Source organism: Haematobia irritans, chromosome 3, assembly GCF_050003625.1.
Source record: "Haematobia irritans isolate KBUSLIRL chromosome 3, ASM5000362v1, whole genome shotgun sequence".
Lineage (NCBI taxonomy): Eukaryota > Metazoa > Arthropoda > Insecta > Diptera > Muscidae > Haematobia > Haematobia irritans.
This window is the reverse complement of record NC_134399.1, coordinates 212,824,472-212,846,447: the sequence shown is the minus strand read 5'-3', so window position 1 is coordinate 212,846,447 and position 21,976 is coordinate 212,824,472. Positions and strand designations below refer to the sequence as shown.

The window sequence follows — 21,976 nt, the reverse complement described above, 5'->3', positions numbered from 1 at the left end:
ATTTTCTATAGAAATAAAATTTTGAAAAAATTTTCTATAGAAATCAAATTTTGATAAAATTTTCTATAGAAATCAAATTTTGATAAAATTTTCTATACAAATAAAATTTTGATAAAATTTTCCTTCAAAATTTTGCAAAAAAATTTTCTTTCACAAAATTTTTCTATACGATCTACTTCTTTCCATAAATGTCAAGCTTAATAAAACTGTTGACATTTATTTTTCTATAAAGATAAAATTTTGACAACATTTTCTATAGAAATAAAATTTGACAAAATTTTCTATAAAAATAAAATTTTGCTAAAATTTTCTATAGAAATTGTGGCAAAATTTTCTATAAAAATTTTGCAAAAAATTGTTTGTGACAAAATTTTGTATGGACTTTGTGACAAAATTTTGTATAGAAATAAAATTTTTACAAAACTTCAATAGAAATAAAATTGTGACAAAATTTTCTATAAAAATAAATTTTTGACAACATTTTCTATAGAAACAAAATTTTTGATAGACATATGATTTTAAGAAAAAGTTCTATAGGAATAAAATTTTGACAAAATTTTCTATAGAAATAATTTTTTTGAGAAAATGGTCTATAGGAATAAAATTGTAAGAAAAATGTCTATAGAAATAAACTTATGACAAAATTTTCTATAGAAATAACATTTTGACAAACTTCTCTATAAAAATAAAACTTTTAGAAAATTTTCGACAGAAATCAAATTTTGACTAAATTTTCTATGTAAACTATGAAAAAATTTTCTATAGAATTTGTGACAAAATTTTTTTACAGAAATAAAATTTTGACAAAATTTTCTATAGAAATAAAATTTTGACAAACTTTTCTAAACAACCAAAATTTTGACAATATTTCTATGGAAATAAATTTCCATAGATATAAAATTGTAAGAAAATTGTCTACAGAAATAAAATTTTGACAAAATTTTCTATTGAAATAAAATTTTGACAAACTTTTCTATAGAAATAAAATTTTGACAAAATTTTTTTGTATATAAAAATTATTAGATAATTTTCCTAAAATGGTATTTCTATCGAAAATTTTGTCAGAATTTTATTTCTATAGAAAATTATGTCAAAATGTTATTTCTATAGAACATTTTCTTAAAATTATATTTCTATCATAAATTTTGTTAAAATTTTGTTCATATAGAAAATTTTGTCATAATTGTATTTGTATTGAAATTTTATTTCTATTGAAATTTTATTTCTATTGAACATTTTGTAAAAATTTTATTTCTATAGAAAATTTTGTTAAAATTTTATTTCTATAGACAATTTTCTTACAATTTTATTCCCATAGACCACTTTCTTAAAAAATTTATTTCTATAGAAATTTTGTCAAAGTTTTGTTTGTTTAGAAAATATTGTCAACGTTTTATTTCTATAGAAAATTTCGTCACAATTTCATTTCTATTGAAATGTTATCAAAATTTTTTCTTACATTTTATTCCTATAGACCATTTTCTCAAAAAAAATTATTTCTATAGACAATTTTCTTACAATTTTATTCCTATGGACCATTTTCTCAAAAAATTTATTTCTATAGAAATTTTGGCATAATTTTATTTCTAATGAAAATTTTGTCATAATTTTATTTCGATTGAAAATTTTGTAAAAATTTTATTTCTATGGAAAATTTTGTCAAAATTTTATTTCTATAGAAAATTTTGTCAAAATTTTATTTCTATTTAAAATTTTGTCAAAATTTTATTTCTAGAGACAATTTTCTTACAATTTTATTCCTATAGACCATTTTCTCAAAAAAATTATTTCTATAGAAATTTTGTCAATTTTGTTTTGTTTTTGTCACAATTTTATTTCAATTGAAACAATTTTATTTCAGTTGAAGTTTTGACAAAATTTTCTATAGAAATATAGGAATAAAATTGTAAGAAATTTGTCTACTGAAATAAAGTTTTGACAAAATTTTCTATAGAAATAAAATTTTGACAACATTTACAATAGAAATAAAATGTTGACAAACTTGTATATATTGTATATAGAAAATTTTCTATAGAAATAAAATTATTATTGTTGTTTTTGATCTCAGCTTAAAGCCATGCATTGACTAAACTACAAGTGTAGCTTAACCAACAGAAGAAAAGTATGCTTGTCAAATTTACTTGGGCAAAGCCCTATAGACTGCAAGATGGTTGGATGTACAGCTTTTTCGGAATTACCACATTCCTCATCAGCTTCCTCTACTTGCAGCGAAACTATCAACCAATTATCAGAATAAATTCGGGTAATTCACTCAACCCAAAGTGAACTGCACCTGAACCTTCCGAAAAAATTTGCAAATTTGTTTAGGCAGTAGCCGACTATCAAACCTTTTTTCGGAAGGTTCAGGTGCAGTTCACTTTGGGTTGAGTGAATTACCCGAATTTATTCTGATAATTGGTTGATAGTTTTGCTGCAAGTAGAGGATGCTGATAAGGAATGTGGTAATTCCGAAACAGCTGTACATCCAACCATCTTGCAGTCTATAGGGCTTTGCCCAAGTAAAATTGACAAGCATACTTTTCCTCTGTTGGTTAAGCTACACTTGTAGTTTAGTCAATGCATGGCTTGAAGCTGAGATCGAAAACAACAATAACGATTGAAGAGAAGCCAACAATAACAATCGAAATAAAATTATGACAAAATTTCTGCAGAAATAAAATTGTGACAAAATTTTCTATACAAATAAAATTTTGACAAAATTTTCTATACAAATAAAATTTTGACAAAATTTTCTATACAAACAAACTTTTGAGAAAATGGTTTTTAGGAATAAATTTGTAATAAAATTGTCTATAGAAATAAAATTTTGTCAAAATTTTCTATAGAAATAATATTTTTTTAAAATTTTCTATAGAAATAAAATTTTTAAAAAATTTTCTATAGAAATAAAATTAATGATAGAAATCAAATTTTTACAAAATTTTCTATAGAAATAAAATTTTGACAACATTTTCTATAGAAATAAAATTTTTACAAAATTTTCTATAGAAATAAAATTTTTAGCAAATTTTCTATAGAAATCAAATTTTTACAAAATTTTCTATAGAAATAAAATTTCCATAGAAATAAAATTGTGACAAAATTTTCTATAGGAATAACATTTTAACATAATTTTCTATAGAAACAAAATTTTTGATAGAAATATAATTTAAGAAAATTTTCTACAGAAATAACATTTTCACATAATTTTCTATAGAAATTAAATTTTGACAAAATTTTCGACAGAAGTAAAATTTTGACGAAATTTTCTGTAGACATAAAATTAATGATAGAAATCAAATTTTGACAAAATTTTCTGCAGAAATAAAATTTTTACCAAATTTTCTACAGAAATAAAATTTTTACCAAATTTTCTATAGAAATAAAATTTTTACCAAATTTTCTATAGAAATAAAATTTTAACCAAATTTTCTATAGAAATAAAATTTCCACAGAAATAAAATTGTGACAAAATTTTCTATAGAAATAACATTTTGACATAATTTTCTATAGAAACAAAATTTTAGATTGAAATATAATTTTAAGAAAATTTTCTATAGAAATAACATTTTCAAAATTTTGACAACATTTTCTATGGAACTAAGATGTTGACAAAATTTTCTATAGAAATACAATTTTTACAAAATTTTCTATTGAACTGAAATTGTTACAAAATTTCCTATAGAAATAAAATTGTGACCAAATTTTCTATAGAAATAACATTTTGACATAATTTTCTATAGAAACAAAATTTTTGATAGAAATATAATTTAAGAAAATTTTCTACAGAAATAACATTTTCACATAATTTTCTATAGAAATTAAATTTTGACAAAATTTTCGACAGAAATAAAATTTTGACGAAATTTTCTGTATAAATAAAATTAATGATAGAAATCAAATTTTGACAAAATTTTCTGTAAAAATAAAATTTTTACCAAATTTTCTATAGAAATAAAATGTTTACCAAATTTTCTATAGAAATAAAATTTTTACCAAATTTTCTATAGAAATAAAATTTCCATAGAAATAAAATTGTGACAAAATTTTCTATAGAAATAACATTTTGACATAATTTTCTATAGAAACAAAATTTTAGATTGAAATATAATTTTAAGAAAATTTTCTATAGAAATAACATTTTCAAAATTTTGACAACATTTTCTATGGAACTAAGATGTTGACAAAATTTTCTGTAGAAATACAATTTTTACAAAATTTTCTATTGAACTGAAATTGTTAAAAAATTTCCTATAGAAATAAAATTGTGACAAAATTTTCTATAGAAATAACATTTTGACATAATTTTCTATAGAAACAAAATTTTTGATAGAAATATAATTTAAGAAAATTTTCTACAGAAATAACATTTTCACATAATTTTCTATAGAAATTAAATTTTGACAAAATTTTCGACAGAAATAAAATTTTGACGAAATTTTCTGTAGAAATAAAATTAATGATAGAAATCAAATTTTGACAAAATTTTCTGTAAAAATAAAATTTTTACCAAATTTTCTATAGAAATAAAATTTTTACCAAATTTTCTATAGAAATAAAATTTTTACCAAATTTTCTATAGAAATAAAATTTCCACAGAAATAAAATTGTGACAAAATTTTCTATAGAAATAACATTTTGACATAATTTTCTATAGAAACAAAATTTTAGATTGAAATATAATTTGAAGAAAATTTTCTATAGAAATAACATTTTCAAAATTTTGACAACATTTTCTATGGAACTAAGATGTTGACAAAATTTTCTATAGAAATACAATTTTTACAAAATTTTCTATTGAACTGAAATTGTTGCAAAAATTTCCTATAGAAATAAAATTATGACAAAATTTTCGATAAAAATATAAATTTGACAAAATTTTCTATAAAAATAAAATTTTTAATTTTATTTTTTTTTAAGAAAATTTTCTGTTTTGACAAAATTTTCTATAGAATTCAAATCTTGAATTGAAAATCAATTTAGTTTCATTAACTAAAATAAAGTTAAAGATACTATAAACATTTTCGTTGTCGTTTTTGCTGAGGCTATATTCCCTTACCAATCACTGTCACCATTCGATCCTAATGTACAATAAAATATCCAACAATATTATCTAAATGAATTTGTGGACAAGTTATTAAAGGAAAATAACCAGACATGTGAGATACTAGCACAGTCAATAGTTTATAGTCACTGTTGGTGGGCGCCTTGCGCGTAGACCATCTGTCGTCGACGTTGTGCCAACGTTGTTGTGGAAACGTGAATTTAATCGGTCAAAGTAAATTTTGTGTTAAGAATTTTAGTACAGTGGAATGGAATGGATGAATGGAACGAACTACAACATATCACCGATTTGTTAATTTCGTCTTTGACAATTCGTTGCATTAAACATTGTTCAAAAGCATAGGCGTTATAAAATTTAATTTGTTGCAAATAAACGTGGGTTCATCATCATCATCAGTTAGGGAAAAACGAACATCAACAACGTCATACGAAAATAAAATTAATGTCATTTAACTGGAACTGTAAATTGAATGATGGAAGAGATGTCATCAAATATTCGCATTAAAATTGTCATGTATTTCAAAAAAAGGTTTTTTCGTTATTTAATCCCAGCTATAGGGGTAAAATAGTTCAATGTCATATAGAAATGGAGATTGTTTATTCTGGTATTTTGATGAAAGCTGTCACATATAAAATCATCGTAAAATATGACTGATGATTCTTTTTATTTTTTAAATATGGGTAACAAATGGTTTTTAGCAGAAATTGATTTTAATTAAATAAATATTTACAAAAAAAATGATTATGGTTATATATTGTGCGACAACAGCAGTAATCTCACAGTTACCAGAAATTTACATTTTAGTTTTCAGCGAAAAATTCGAAAAATATTAAAACGTATTTCTAAATGAAATACGTGATTCATAATTACTTTGTGACTTACATGCTTTTTTTTTATTGTGTCTCTTTAGATATTCTAAGTTTTCACATTATGATGATGAGACGTAATAAATATAAAAGGGTCTTACCTGAAAATAAAAAAAATATATGTATTATAAAATTTAATTTTAAAAGAGGTTTATAATTTAAATAGATCAACTTATACGATATGCGTATGGCCCTTCACAAATATAGATCTTCTACAGAATAACTCAAAGCATCGGCCAGTGGCTACACAGGAAAAAACAAATATAAACGGCCGTCAGTTCGGCCAGGCCGAATCTTATGTACCCTCCACCATGGATTGTGTAGAAACTTCTACGAATGACTGTCATCCACAATCGAATTACTTGGGTTGTGGTATCTTAAATCGTTTTCTAAATTGTGAGGTAGTCCATACATTAGACAAAAAAAAAAGTATGTGTAGGTAAGTCTACAAATAATTACGAATCGATATGGATTTTGCAAGGTACGTAGGGAGCCAGAATTGAAATATGGGGGTCGCTTATATGGGGGCTATATACAATTATTGATATGGACCAATTTTTGTGATTGGGGATCGATTTATCTGAGGGCTATATAAATATAGACCGATATGGACCTAGTTAGGCATGGTTGTTAACGGCCATATACTAGCACAATGTACCAAATTTCAACTGACTCAACTGACCACTTTTGGCATGGTTGTTAAATATCATATACTACCACCACGTACAAAATTTCAATCAGATCGGATGAATTTTGATTCTCCAAGAGGCACCGGAGGTCAAATCTGGGGATCGGTTTATATGGGCGATATATATAATTATGGACTGATATGAACCAATTCATGCATGGTTGTTGGATACCATATACTAACATCACGTAACAAATTTCAACCGAATCGGATGAATTTTGCTCTTCCAAGGGGCTCCGGAGGTCAAATCTGGGGATCGGTTTATATGGGGGCTATATATAATTATGGACCGATTTCGACCAATTTTTGCATGGGAGTTTGAGGCCATATATTAACACCACGTACCAAATTTCAGCCGGATCGGATGAAATTTTCTTCTCTTAGAGGCCTCGCACGCCGAATCGGGGGATCGGTTTATATGGGGGCTATATATAATTATTGACCGATGTGGACCAATTTTTGCATGGTTGTTAGAGACCATATACTAACACCATGTACCAAATTTCAGCCGGATCGGATGAAATTTGCTTCTCTTAGAGGCCTCGCAAGCCAATTCGGGGGATCGGTTTATATGGGGGCTATATATAATTATGGACCGATGTGGACCAATTTTTGCATGGTTGTTAGAGACCATATACTAACACCATGTACCAAATTTCAGCCGGATCGGATGAAATTTTCTTCTCTTAGAGGCCTCGCAAGCCAAAACGGGGGATCGGGTTAGATGGGGGCTATATATAATTATGGACCGATGTGGACCAATTTTTGCATGGTTGTTAGGAACCATATACTAACACCATGTGCCAAATTTCAGCCGGATCGGATGAAATTTGCTTCTCTTAGAGGCCTCGCAAGTCAAATTTGGGGGTCCGTTTATATGGGGGCTATACGTAAAAGTGGACCGATATGGCCCATTTGCAATACCATCCGACCTACATCAATAATAACTACTTGTGCCTAGTTTCAAGTCGATAGCTTGTTTCGTTCGGAAGTTAGCGTGATTTCAACAGACGGACGGACGGACGGACGGACGGACGGACGGACGGACGGACGGACGGACGGACGGACGGACGGACGGACATGCTCAGATCGACTCAGAATTTCACCACGACCCAGAATATATATACTTTATGGGGTCTTAGAGCAATATTTCGATGTGTTACAAACGGAATGACAAAGTTAATATACCCCCCATCCTATGGTGGAGGGTATAAAAATAAACTGCCGGGCGAAAATTTCACTAAAATATACTCCACATTTTGAGATTTGAGATACGAAAATACACTCTCTTATGGAAGAAAAAATTAAAATTAAAGGAAAAAATCATTGGGGCCAATTTTTATTTTTTTTTTTGGGAATTGTACAAAGATTTTCATTGAACTTCCTACCCACGTTTAGTTCATAAAATGTTTGAGACATACACAAAAACAAAGGAAAATTTCATGGGCTGTGGATAATTTCGAAGAAAAAAATAATGAAATTTAACTACATTAAAATAATTTTTTCCAATAAAAATAAGTTAAATTTAGCGCTAGTTTATTTACGGATTTGTTTTCGATGTATAGTCTCAAACCCACATTTTATTGTACCCTCCACTAAAGAATGAGAGGTATACTAACTTTCTCAATCCATTTATAACACTTCAAAATATTGATATCAGAGCCCATAAAATATATTTTCGGTATTGGTGAAATTCAGAGTCGATCTAGCGATGTCCGTTTGTCTGTATGTATATTGAAATCATGACAACTTTCGAACGAAACAAGCTATCGACTTAACCCATGTGACTGTTATTGATGTAGGTCGGATGATATTGCAAATGGACCATATAGTACCACTACCACTATTACATATAGCCCACATATAAAACGACCCTCAGATTTGAAAGAGCAAATATCATCCGATCTGGATGAAATTTGAAGTCCTCGCGAAAATTGGTCCACACCGGTCTATAATTATATATAGTCTCCACATTAACTGATCACCACATTTGAATTGCTTTTGAAGGAACAAATTTCATCCGATTCAGATGAAATTTTGGTAAGTTTATGCTCTCTTACAACCATAAAAAAATTAGTCCACAGCGGTCTATGGACCCCATATAAGCCGATCTATCACAATGGACTGAATAGTCTAAGTGAGCCTGAATCTTAATCGGGCTGCTACTTTAACCTACGTTAAGAAAAACAAAAAGCGTTTGGAAAACGTGTATCGAAAACGTTGTTCTTTTGTTACAGGTTTTTGAATTACTACGACAATTTCAAACTTTTATTATAAAATTTTGTTTTTGTTATAAAACTTTTAGTTTGGCAATAAATAGAAAAAAAAAATAATTTTTATTCCCAACTCACAGTCCATTTCGTTTATATCAAGCTGTGTTCTTATCTGATTTTAAGTCTTTCGTAAGACACATTTTGAAGTTTCATAGTACAAATTGAATACAGCAATATGTAATGCCGAAAATTTCTTTTGGAATATATGTAAAATTACATTGGTTCCATTTCCAAAATTTTTTATATTTAAGAAAGTGGCCAACTAAAGGTATTTTTTACATCGGCTTGGGGGCGCCCAAAAGTATGCTCTATAAATATAACTACGCATTGCTTGTGCGTTGATGCCTATAGCGATAATTGTCTGTCGATGACAGTAACAGCTACGTAGCCTAGTGGCTTACAAACTGTATGGTTCACGGTCCGAAAAATAAACAAGTATATACGGCCGTAAGTTCGGCCAGGCCGAATCTTATGTACCCTCCACCATGGATTGCGTAGAAACTTCAACGAAAGACTGTCATCGACAATCGAATTACATGGTTTGTGGTATCTTAAAACATCTTAACATCGTTTTCTAAATTGTTAGTTAGTCCATACGTGGTATATATTAGACAAAAAAGTTATGTATAGGTAAGCCTACAAATAATTACAAATCGACATGGACTTTTGAACGGTACGTAGAGAGCCAGAATTGAAATACGGGGGTCGTTTATATGGGGGCTATATAGAATTATGAACTTGATATGGACCAATTTTTGTGTGATTGGGGATCGATTTATCTGAGGGCTATATATAACTATAGACCGATATGGACCTAGTTAGGCATGGTTGCTAACGGTCATATGCTAGCACAATGTACCAAATTTCAACTGACTCGGATGAAATTTGCTCCTCCAAGAGGCTCCAAAAATAAATCTCGGGATCGGTTTACATGAGGGCTATATATGATTATGGTCGTCTGATATGGACCACTTTTGGCATGGTTGTTAAATATCATATACTACCACCACGTACCAAACTTCAAGCAGATCGGATGAATTTTGCTTCTCCAAAAGGCAGCGAAGGTAAAATCTGGGGATCGGTTTATATGGGGGCTATATATAATTATGGACTGATATGAACCACTTCCTGCATGGTTGGTGGATACCATATACTAACATCACGTACCAAATTTCAACTGAATCAGATGAATTTTGGTCTTCCAAGAGGCTCTGGAGGTCAAATCTGGTGATCGGTTTATATGGGGGCTATATATATTTATGGACCGATGTGGACCAATTTTTGCATGGTTGTTAGAGACCATATACTAACACCATGTACCAAATTTCAGCCGGATCGGATGAAATTTGCTTCTCTTAGAGGCCTCGCAAGCCAAATCGGGGGATCGGTTTATATGGGGGCTATATATAATTATGCACCGATGTGGACCAATTTTTGCATGGTTGCTAGAGACCATATACTAACACCATGTACCAAATTTCAGCCGGAAATTTGATCGGATGAAATTTGCTTCTCTTAGAGGCCTCGCAAGCAAAATTTGGGGGTCCGTTTATATGGGGGCTATACTAAAAATGGACCGATATGGCCCATTTGCAATACCATCCGACCTACATCAATAACAACTACTTGTGCCAAGTTTCAAGTCGATAGCTTGTTTCGTTCGGAAGTTAGCGTGATTTCAACAGACGAACGGACGGTCGGACGGTCGGACGGACATGCTCAGATCGACTCAGAATTTCACCACGACCCAGAATATATATACTTTATGGGGTCTTAGAGCAATATTTCGATGTGTTACAAACGGAATGACAAAGTTAATATACCCCCCATCCTATGGTGGAGGGTATAAAAATCACTTTTGAAATTGTTTTTACATCCTCTAAAAGAATCAACGTTTCTCACATAATGTACATACTTTTCTAAAAAAAAAAAACAACAACTTTCTTACAGGGAAATGGAAATAAATTTTTAACAAAATTTTCTTTAGAAATAAAATTTTTACAAAATTTTCTATAGAAATAAAATTTTGACAAAATTTTCTATAAAAATAAAATGTTGACAAAATTTTTTATGTAAATAAAATGTTGACAAAATTTTCTATAGAAATAAAATTTTGACAAAATTTTCTATAGAAATAAAATTTTGACAAAATTTTCTATAGAAATAAAATTTTGACAAAATTTTCTATAGAAATAAAATTTTGACAACATTTTTTATAGAAATAAAATTGTGACAAAATTTTCTATAGAAATAAAATTTTGACAAAATTTTCTATAGAAATATAATTTTGACAAAATTTTCTATAGAAGTAAAATTTTGACAAAATTTTGTATAGAAATAAAATTTTGACAAAATTTTCTATCGAAATAAAATTTTGACAAAATTTTCTATAGAAATAATATTTTGACAAAATTTTCTATAGAAATAAAATTTTGACAACATTTTTTATAGAAATAAAATTGTGACAAAATTTTCTATAGAAATAAAATTTTGACAACATTTTTTATAGAAATAAAATTGTGACAAAATTTTCTATAGAAATAAAATTTTGACAAAATTTTCTATAGAAATATAATTTTGACAAAATTTTCTATAGAAGTAAAATTTTGACAAAATTTTGTATAGAAATAAAATTTTGACAAAATTTTCTATCGAAATAAAATTTTGACAAAATTTTCTATAGAAATAATATTTTGACAAAATTTTCTGTAGAAATAAAATTTTGACAAAATTTTATTTCTATAGAAATACAATTATGACAAAATTTTCTATAGAAATAAAATTGTGACAAACTTTTTTATACAATTTTCAAAAGAAATAAAATTTTGACAAAGTTTTCTATAGAAATAAAATTTTGTCAAAATTTTCTATAGAAATAAAATTTTGTCAAAATTTTCTATAGAAATAAAATTTTGATAAAATTTTCTATAAAAATAAAATGTTTGACAAAATTTTCTATAGAAATAAAATTTTGACAAAATTTTCTATAGAAATAAAATTTTGACAAAATTTTCTATAGAAATAAAATTTTGACAAAATTTTCTATAGAAATATAATTTTGACAAAATTTTCTATAGAAGTAAAATTTTGACAAAATTTTCTATAAAAATAAAATTTTGACAAATTTTTCTATAGAAATAAAATTTTTGACAAAATTTTGACAAATTTTCTATAGAAATAAAATTTTGACAAAATTTTGACAAATTTTCTATAGAAATAAAATTTTGACAAAATTTTAACAAAATTTTCTATAACAATAAAATTTTGACAAAATTTTCTATAGAAATAAAATTTTGACAAAATTTTCTATAAAAATAAAATTTTGAAAAAATTTTCTATAGAAATAAAATTTTGACAAAATTTTTTATAGAAATAAAATTTTGACAAAATTTTCTATAGAAATAAAATTGTGACAAAATTTTCTATAGAAATAAAATTTTGACAACATTTTTTATAGAAATAAAATTTTGACAACAGTTTTTATAGAAATAAAATTGTGACAAAATTTTCTATAGAAATAAAATTTTGACAAAATTTTCTATAGAAATAAAATTTTGACAAAATTTTCTATAGAAATAAAATTTTGACAAAATTTTCTATAGAAATAAAATTTTGACAAAATTTTCTATAGAAATATTATTTTGACAAAATTTTCTATAGAAGTAAAATTTTGACAAAATTTTGTATAGAAATAAAAGTTTGACAAAATTTTCTATAGAAATAAAATTTTTGACAAAATTTTGACAAATTTTCTATAGAAATAAAATTTTGACAAAATTTTAACAAAATTTTCTATAAAAATAAAATTTTGAAAAAAATTTTCAATAGAAATAAAATTTTGACAAAGTTTTTTACAGAAATAAAATTTTGACAAAATTTTCTATAGAAATAAAATTGTGACAAAATTTTCTATAGAAATAAAATTTTGACAAAATTTTCTATAGAAATAAAATTTTGACAAAATTTTCTATAGAAATAAAATTTTGACAACATTTTTTATAGAAATAAAATTTTGACAAAATTTTCTATAGAAATGAAATTGTGACAAAATTTTCTGTAGAAATAAAATTTTGAGAAAATTTTCTATAGAAATAAAATTTTGACAAAATTTTCTATAGAAATTAAATTTTGACAAAATTTTCTTTTGAAATAAAATTTTGAAAAAAATGTCTATATTCATAAAATTTTGACAAAATTTTCTATAGACATAACATTTTGACAAAATTTTCTATAGAAATAAAATTTTGACAAAATTTTCTATAGAAATAAAATTTTGTCAAAATTTTCTATAGAAATAAAATTTTGGCAAAATTTTCTATAAAAATAAAATGTTGGTAGATTATTTTTGATTATATATAATTATATATAATTATGGATCGATATGGACCAATTTTTGCATGGTTGTTAGATACCATATACTAACACCATGTACCATGAAATTTGCTTCTCTAAGAGGCTCCGCAAGCCAAATCTGGGGGTAGATTTATATGGGGGCTATACGTAAAAGTGGTCCAATATGGCCCATGTGTAATACCATCCGACCTACATTAATAACAATTACTTTTGCCGAGTTTCTGGTCGATCGGAAGTTAGCGTGATTTCAACAGACAGACGGACGGACAAGCTTAGATCGACTCAGAATTTCACCACGATCCAGAATATATGTACTTTATTGGGTCTTAGAACAATATTTCGATGTGTTATAAATGGAATGACAATGTTAATATATCCCCATCCTATGGTGGAGGGTATTAAAAATCTATAAATCAAGGATAGAACATTCTCAATAAAACCTGTATTTTAATTGTTATACTCTGCGCCACAATGTGGATATTATGTGGGTATTATTTTTTTATAATTGAAGGATTTATATCAAAATCTGGCTTCTTTAAGATGAGGGAAATTTGCATTACTTCAAAAATATACGAATCCAACGAACAGGAAAACGATGAGTAAACTAAATTCAATGAATGAAAATGTAAAATGTTCATTGTTAACTTTCCTTCACTTATTTTTTTTAAGAAATTTGTCCTTCATATTGTGTAAATTTTGTTTCATAAAATTTGAGTTCAATAAATAGAGATTAGAGTTAAGAAGGATGTGAAAGACTGAAACTCCAGTGAATTTTTCTATGACACTAACTAATAATTTTTTTTTTCATTACATATCCTAAAATTATATTTTATAAAAAAAGACAAACAAAAATTGGATAAAAGGTCGTTAGTACCTTACACTTTATCTGTATATATTTTTATAATTTATTTTGATTTTATTTGCTAATAAAAATTTCAATCATATACCTATAAGTTTTTTCTTCAATTCTCAAAAATATAATCAATTCAAAAATCCAAGCTTTAGCAATGTAAACCAAGAATGCATTGTGGTCAAAATATCGTACAATCACAAGAAGCTTTGAAGTGTTAAGATAATCGCCAGCTTCTCCCTCTCTATTACTCTCTTTATTCTCGTTTTTACTGAGATTGGTGAATTTCAAACGTTTTCCTCACACAAAGCAATTTCCTTGAATTTTCATTCCCCCTTTCAAAGTAACCCCAAATGGAATTACCAAAACTAGAGAAGTGATTGTTTAACCACAATCTTTCCAATCTGCTATGGAAACAATGCTCCTAACGAACAATTTGCTTGTCATCTAAAATGTAAACTAGTATTTGTGGTAAGTTTCAGAAAACCCAAAACGAATGCAAGAACCCTACAATTTAAAATTGAAAAAAGAGAAGAGAAGAATATGGAGAAGAGATCTACCACCAGCATCTAGCACCATCGAAAAATTCCCAAACGTAACTCTATGAACTATCACGTATCAGAAAAAATTACTACCACAACTGAATGAAATAGCTCCCAGCGGGAAATGGAAGCGACGTGGAATCGATGATGGAAGTGCTGTCCGGGTAGCTATAAGGCCTGGGCGCTGCATTACGTGTTCATTTCAAAATAACATTGGATTGGATTGGAGACCAAGGCCTTGCCTCTCGCTTCTATTCGCATGCCTTCTAGAGGTGGTGTCGTCGATGCCATGTTATCAGGCCTTCATACTAAGTATAAAAATCATGCCTTCCAAAGAAGGCCCTCAAAAAGGCCTGGACAGGAAGGCATAAAATAAAGCGTGTAAAAATAAATATTTTGAAGGCAAGGTTGTCTATGAACTGAACATTTGCCCTCATATCTTTTACGTTAGAATTTAATTTGACTTACTTTTCCTATACAGTTTATCTTATTTTTGTGATTTTAATATTTACCTCAAGTGTATTTTTATTTTTCTGCTCCGTCGGGATTTGAACCGGGGTCCTCGTTATTGGTAGTCCTACACTCATCCACTGGCCTACAACACATTTATGTGATGTGGGCGCCAAAAGGTAAACTTAAGCTACACGTGAGGTCATTCCGCGTTCCCTTCTGTTGGAAGTGAACGTATAATGGGTATCGGATCTTTTATATGTTACAGAGAATGTCTTCTACAAGGCCAAAGTTAGGAGTAACTAGACATAAGCAAATTAATAGCTTGGCAGCCAACAAAGAATGAGTATGAGATCAGTGGTGGGTTCGAACAAATTCTACCATAGGCAAAGTTATAGATTTTTGTTATTATTAATTTAGTTATTAATGCCTACATGCAAAACAATTTATTGACAGTTTATCGAATAAATTTATATGGGAAAAGTAGGCTTGAAGTTTTCTTTAACTTTTTTTGCATATGGGGGTAATTATTTAGAAAGATTTATGTTTATTTATTTAACCGCACTATAAAAATAAGTAAACACGACCGTAATGTCAGGCAGGCCGAGTCTTATGGACCATTACGAAGAAAGTTCTACTAAATACAAGGTATCTTAAAACCTCTTAATATTGCCTTAATGTACATGGAGGTAGATTAAATACCTATATATGCTAAATCAGTTCTTGATCGTTTGGTTTGATGGTTTGGACTAATTTTTGCCTGCACCCAGAGAAGGAATATGATCACCTCAAACATGTTTTAAGAGCAAAATGTTATTTTTGGGTGGTTTGCGCAACCATGTTATTTTCCCGGAAATCATGTATTTGATTTCGGCAAGCAGGTTATATTTGACGAGAAAATAACATTTTAGTGCAAACATGTTACATGGTCACCATACAAAAATAACATTTTGCTCTTGAAACAGGTTTGAGGTGATCATAGTCCTTCTCTGCGTGTGGTTGTTACAGGCCACGTATCAAATTTCCACCGGATGTGATAAAATTGTCTCCTCCAAGAGGATCGTGGGATACACCTAAATATATAGCTCATTTGCAATACCATCCGACCTACATAAATAGTTGCTACTTGTACAAAGTATCCCGTCGCACAGTGGGGTATTTGACCCCCAAACTGGTATTAATTCAAGGGAACAACCGATTTACATGAAATTTGGCAAAACGTTTGCTCTTGTTAATAGTAGTATCTCTGTCAATTTTCAAAGAGATCGCGTCAGGTATATATATAGTGCCCGTATATATAATCGTCCGATATGAGTTTATATCCCATATTACTCAGCCAATTTTTTGAAATTTTGAACAATCATTCTTTTTTTGAGTGGCAAGCACTTTTACTATGTTTACACTGAAAAAAATATTGTCGTGAGGTCAAAGATTTCATGTCTTTAAAATACGAATACAAATTTTGCTTAGCATAGAAGACGCATTTCTCTAAAATAAAGTTATTTTCCTTGTCCAAAAGTCGATAAACTTTTCAATGAAGTCGTATTGTCCTAATAATTAAGTGATTTGACTTAAAAATAGGTATCTTAACATGAAAGAAAAAATTTATAGGCCAAGGTCAACTTGACTTTAATAATTCAGAAAAATTCTTTAAATTTAATGAAATTATTTTTAAATTTGTTGGTTTTTTGCGTCTTGACTACAAAGCAAAAAATCGTTCAATAATAGGACAAGTTTTAGACTTCAAACATAGCATAATTTCTACTGTAAGTCGAGTCCTAATTTGGAAAATAAAGTTGCCGTTAACTCGTTTTTAAAGGAATTTGATAGCATATGAAGAAAAAAAGCTGAGAAAGCGAAAAATTAAAATTTGCTTCCTAGAAGCAAGTACACAAAACCTAAATTTAAAAGAGAATTGTGTCTTAAAAGTATCCTTACTTGTATTCTCCGCTTCTTTGGCTCGGAATCAATACCAAATTTTTTAAAGTAAAGACAAAATCTTTGGATTTTGGATGAATTTTTCTGTGTGTATGCTCTCACAACAACATTACAAGACTGTATTATAACAACAACAACTAATATAGAAGACAAATTGAAATATCACGATCAAAACAAACGTATATAGTAAAACCAATGGAAAATATGTGGGTAAATTGATCTACAACCAACTTAATCCCAAAAATACGTAAATTTTAAGACATCGCCAGAAACGCTGTTTCGAATACAAAACTTCACTTTTCTACTGCTTTTTTTTGTTCCTATGGTGGAGGGCATAATGATATATTCTATTTTAAATACACTGGAAGGCGGGGGAGGGATACTAATTTTCAAATTTCTGGCAAATGGATGAGAATAGCGCATTACATGCTCTAGAACTAAAATCAAGAACTATATCTAAATATAAATCATCTTGCGAAATAACAGCAAATTCTAGTTTTAAGGCAAATCGGATTAAAACCGTGTCCTGTTAAAAATGTTGATACAAATGTTTGTTTGATGATTATATAAAAAAAAACTGAATTTTCGTTCTTATAACAACAATGTAGGTCCTTCTTTTTCCAATTCCCAAAGAAGGCACAGAATAATGTGTGCGGGCATTTTTTAGAAAGGAAGTGCAAGGCATTTTAGCATGCATGATAGGAGAAGGCATATGGGAAGGTGTTAAGGATCCCAAAATCATGGGTTAAGAAGGTATGATTTTTGCAGTACTTCGCAATTTTCCCGCTGGGCTTCTTAGTTATGTGCGTATGTAGGGGCGTGTGCGTGTGAATGTGTATGTGAGGCTATTGATAGTGCCTCGTGAAATGCAATCACAGGAGGTGTTCATTGCATGAACTGCTGTTGAAGACTTTTCTGATGCATTTCACCATGTGACATGTGGCTTTGGCATACGTCAACTTTACAATGCTCTCTCTCTCACTCTTTCTCTATATGTGAATGGGTGTTATGATAAATGAATGTTGCATTTACCCCAGTTTCCCTTAGCCACAGGGGATCTATTGTATATTAGTGTTTGTGAGGGTGTCTGGGAGTGTTTGTATATGCTTCTGTTCTATATTCCACCGGAATGTTATGTCAAGTTGGCTTTCGTAAGATGTTAAACGGAAAATCCTGTAACTTTGTGTTCTTCAAATGACTTTTGAGCATCGTTTAAATGGAGACGGCACGGAGACCTAGCTAGCATCACCACATAGAGTCAATCCTCTATGGTTGCGAGCACAAAAGATTTCTTGAAATTTTTCATGCGATTGCAATCCATCCATTTGAAATTGGAGCAACAAAATGCATTCGAGCAGAACGCTTCCATTAACAGAAGAGGGAATTGATGAAGAGGTAGAGTAGAGTCTTTTGAATTGGATAACTGGTATGTGAAGCTTATTTAGGACAAGGAGAGCATGACTTCTATCATATGATGGTAATTCCTGTGATTTACTAAAGACATGAGTCTTTATTTTTAAGTTGTACCATTTGTTGTTAATGTTCCCGTTTGCTTGTGACATTTTTAAAATTAATTGTTGGGACGCAGGTAGTATATAATAGAGAGATAGTTACATGCATTTGCAACAGGTTTGTCATGTATGAATATTAGGAAATCTCTCATCCTATAAACTAAAATTTCGATAAAATTTTGTTTTTTAGATTTTTTATTCTCTTATGTTAATGAAATAACTTTTTTTATAAAATTTTCTATGGATAAAAAAATTCGAAACCCATTTTCGGCAAATTTCGTTGCTATACACAGAAAAAAATATCACCAACATATTTCCAATTAAAAAGTTAATTGAAGTTGAAAATTTTTTCAATTAATAAATTAATTGATACAATTAACATTTTAATCATGATAGAAACATTAAGTTAATTAAGTCAATGATTGAAATTTTTAAAATGTTTAATTAAAAAATTAATTGATACAATTAACTTTTTAATCAAATTCGGAAGACTAATTCAGTTAAAAAAGTGCTGATTTTTTTTACTTTTTTAATTACAAATGTATTTCAAACAATCATTTGTTAATCCAAATAAAAACTCTAAGCCAATCTAACTAAGTAATTAAAAATAGTTACCTTTTTTAATTAATAAATTAATTGCGTTTTGCAATCAACATCAATTAAATTTTTAATTGAATCAATTAAAAAATTAATTGAATTTTGCTGAAAAAATCAATTAATTTTTTAATCAAGAATTTTTTCTATGCCCAATTAAAACTGTGATTGATACTATCATTTTCGTGATTGATGACATTTCAATTAAAAAATTAATTGGTTCAATTAATTTGGTGATTGAATCAGAGAAAAATTTTTTTGTGTGTAGGTTAGGTTAGGTGGCAGCCCGATGTATTAGGCTCACTTAGACTATTCAGTCCATTGTGATACCACATTGGTGAACTTCTCTCTTATCGACAAGGGACCTCCTTTTTATAGCCGAGTCCGAACGGCGTTCCACATTGCAGTGAAACCACTTAGAGAAGTTTTGAAACCCTCAGAAATATCACCAGCATTACTGAGGTGGGATAATCCACCGCTGAAAAACTTTTTGGTGTTCGGTCGAAGCACGAATCGAACCCACGACCTTATGTATGGAAGGCGGGCATGCTAACCATTGCACCACGGTGTCTTTGTTGCTATAGGAAATTTTTGAAAAATTTCATTTTTGTAGGAGATTTCCTTTTGAAAATGTTTGAAAGATTCCATGTCTTAAAAAAGTATTTGCAAAATTTTATTTCGATATGAAATTTTCAGAAAATTTCATTTCGATATGAAATTTTCAGAAAATTTAATTTCTATAGGAAATTTCCAGAAAATTTCATTGTTATAGGAAATTTTCAGAAAATTGTATGTTTATAGGAGATTTTTGGAAAATAATTCTTCTATAGGAATTTTTTTAGAAATTTTCATTTGTATAGGAAATTTTCGGAAAATTTCATTTCTATTGGAAGATTTCTTTTCTATAGTATTTTTTTTATGAAAATTTCATTTCTATAAAAATATGTTTGGAAAATTTAATTTCTATAGGAATTTTTTGGAAAATGTTGTTTCTAAAGAAAATTTTTTAGAAAATTTTATTTCTCTAGAATTTTTTTAAAAATTTAATTTCTATAGGAAATTTTTGGAAAATTTCTTTTCTATAGGATTTTTTTTTTTTGAAAATTTAATTTCTATAGGGAATTTTTGGAAAATGTAAATTCTATGGGAAATTTTTGGAAAATTTAAATACTATGGGAAATTTTTGGAAAATTTCTAAAATTTTTTTTTTAGAAAATTGAATTTCTATAGGATATTTGTGGAAAATTTCATTTCTATAGGAAATTTTCGGAAAACTTAATTTTTATAGAAAGTTTTTGGAAAATTTCTTTTCTATAGGATTTTTTTGAAAATTTAATTTCTAATGGAAATTTTTGCAAAATTTCATTTAAAAAAAAAATTGTGGAAAATTTCTCTAGGATTTTTTGAAAAATTTAATTTCTATAGGAAATCTTTGGAAAATTTCTTTTCTATAGGAAATTTCTTCTCCATAGGATTTTTTTTGAAAATTTAATTTCTATTGGAAATTTTTGGAAAATTTCATTTGTAAAAAAACAAAATTGTAGAAAATTTAATTTCTCTAGGATTGTTTGAAAAATTTAATTTCTATAGGAAATTTTTGGAAACTTTCTTTTCTATAGGAAATTTTCGGAAATTTTTTTTCAATAGGTTTTTTTTGAAAAATTCATTTCTATAAGGAATTTTTGGAAAATTTAATTTCTATAGGAAATTTTTGGAAAACTTCATGTCTAAAGAATTTTTTCTTAGAAAATTCTATAGGAAATTTCATAAAAAATTTCGTTTTTAAGGAAAGTTTTGGAAAATTTTATTCCTATGGGCAATTTTCTGAAAATTTAATTTCTATTGGCAATTTTCTGAAAATTTAATTTCTATAGGAAATTTTTGGAAAATTTCATTTCCTATAGGAAATTTTTGGAAAATTTCATTTCCTGTAGGAAATTTTCAGAAAAATTATTTCTATAAGAAATTACCTGAAAATTTCCTTTCTATAGAAAATTCTTGGAGAATTTTATTTCTACAGGAAATTTTTAGAAAATTTATTTTCTAAAAGAAATTTCTGGAAAATTCCATTTCTATAGGAAATTTTCAGAAAATTTTATTCCTATAGGAAATTTTCAGAAAATTTTATTCCCATAGGAAATCTACAGAAAATTTCATTTCTATAGAAAATTTTCAGAAAATTTCATTTCTGTAGGAAATTTATGGAAAATTTATTTTCTATAGGAAATTTTTAGAAAATTTAATTTCTATAGGAATTTTTCAGAAAATTTTACTTCTATAGGAAACCGAGTAGAAAATCGCTTTATTTATTTTATTTTAATAAAGTAACGGAAAATTTCGCAAAATTTAATTCCTATAGGAAATTTGTGGAAAATTTAATTTTTATAGGAAATGCTCTGAAAATTTAATTTCTTATATGAAATTTTCTGAAAATTTCATTTCCGCAGGAAATTTCCAGAAAATTTAAATTTTATACAAAAATTTCTTAAAATTTCATTTTCAGAAAATGTCATTGCTATCATTGTTTTCAAGCAAGAAATTAATTAATCCAATTAATTTTTAATTGAAATGTCTTCATTTACTGAAATGATAGTATCAATTAAAAAATTAATTGGAAGTCAATTAAAAATTAATTAATCCAATTAAAAAATTATTTGTTATTATACATTTTTGTGATTGATTTTTGTTTCAATTAAATTATGTTTTGAACCAATTAAATTTTTAATTGAATATTTTTTAAAGCTCAAATAAGAGTTTAATTGGAAAAGTTTTAGTGAATTTTTTTTCTGTGTATAGGAAGTGTTTGGAAAAACTTACTTCTAAGAAAGTTTTTGGAAAATTTAAAC

General features: G+C 27.7%; 1 protein-coding gene and 1 long non-coding RNA gene across 6 annotated transcripts in view; one reads left to right on the top strand and one right to left on the bottom strand.

Annotated features, from left to right (window-relative positions):
* Nt5b (5' nucleotidase B) overlaps window positions 1-21,976 on the bottom strand; it is a 163,653-nt gene that overhangs the window by 72,834 nt on the left and 68,843 nt on the right. The gene's annotated exons all lie outside the window — the stretch shown is intronic.
* LOC142232000 (uncharacterized) overlaps window positions 5,189-21,976 on the top strand; it is an 85,658-nt gene continuing 68,870 nt past the window's right edge. Inside the window, exon 1 of the long non-coding RNA XR_012720988.1 lies at window positions 5,189-5,439. This is a non-coding gene — a long non-coding RNA (uncharacterized LOC142232000). The remainder of the gene's footprint in view (window positions 5,440-21,976) is intronic.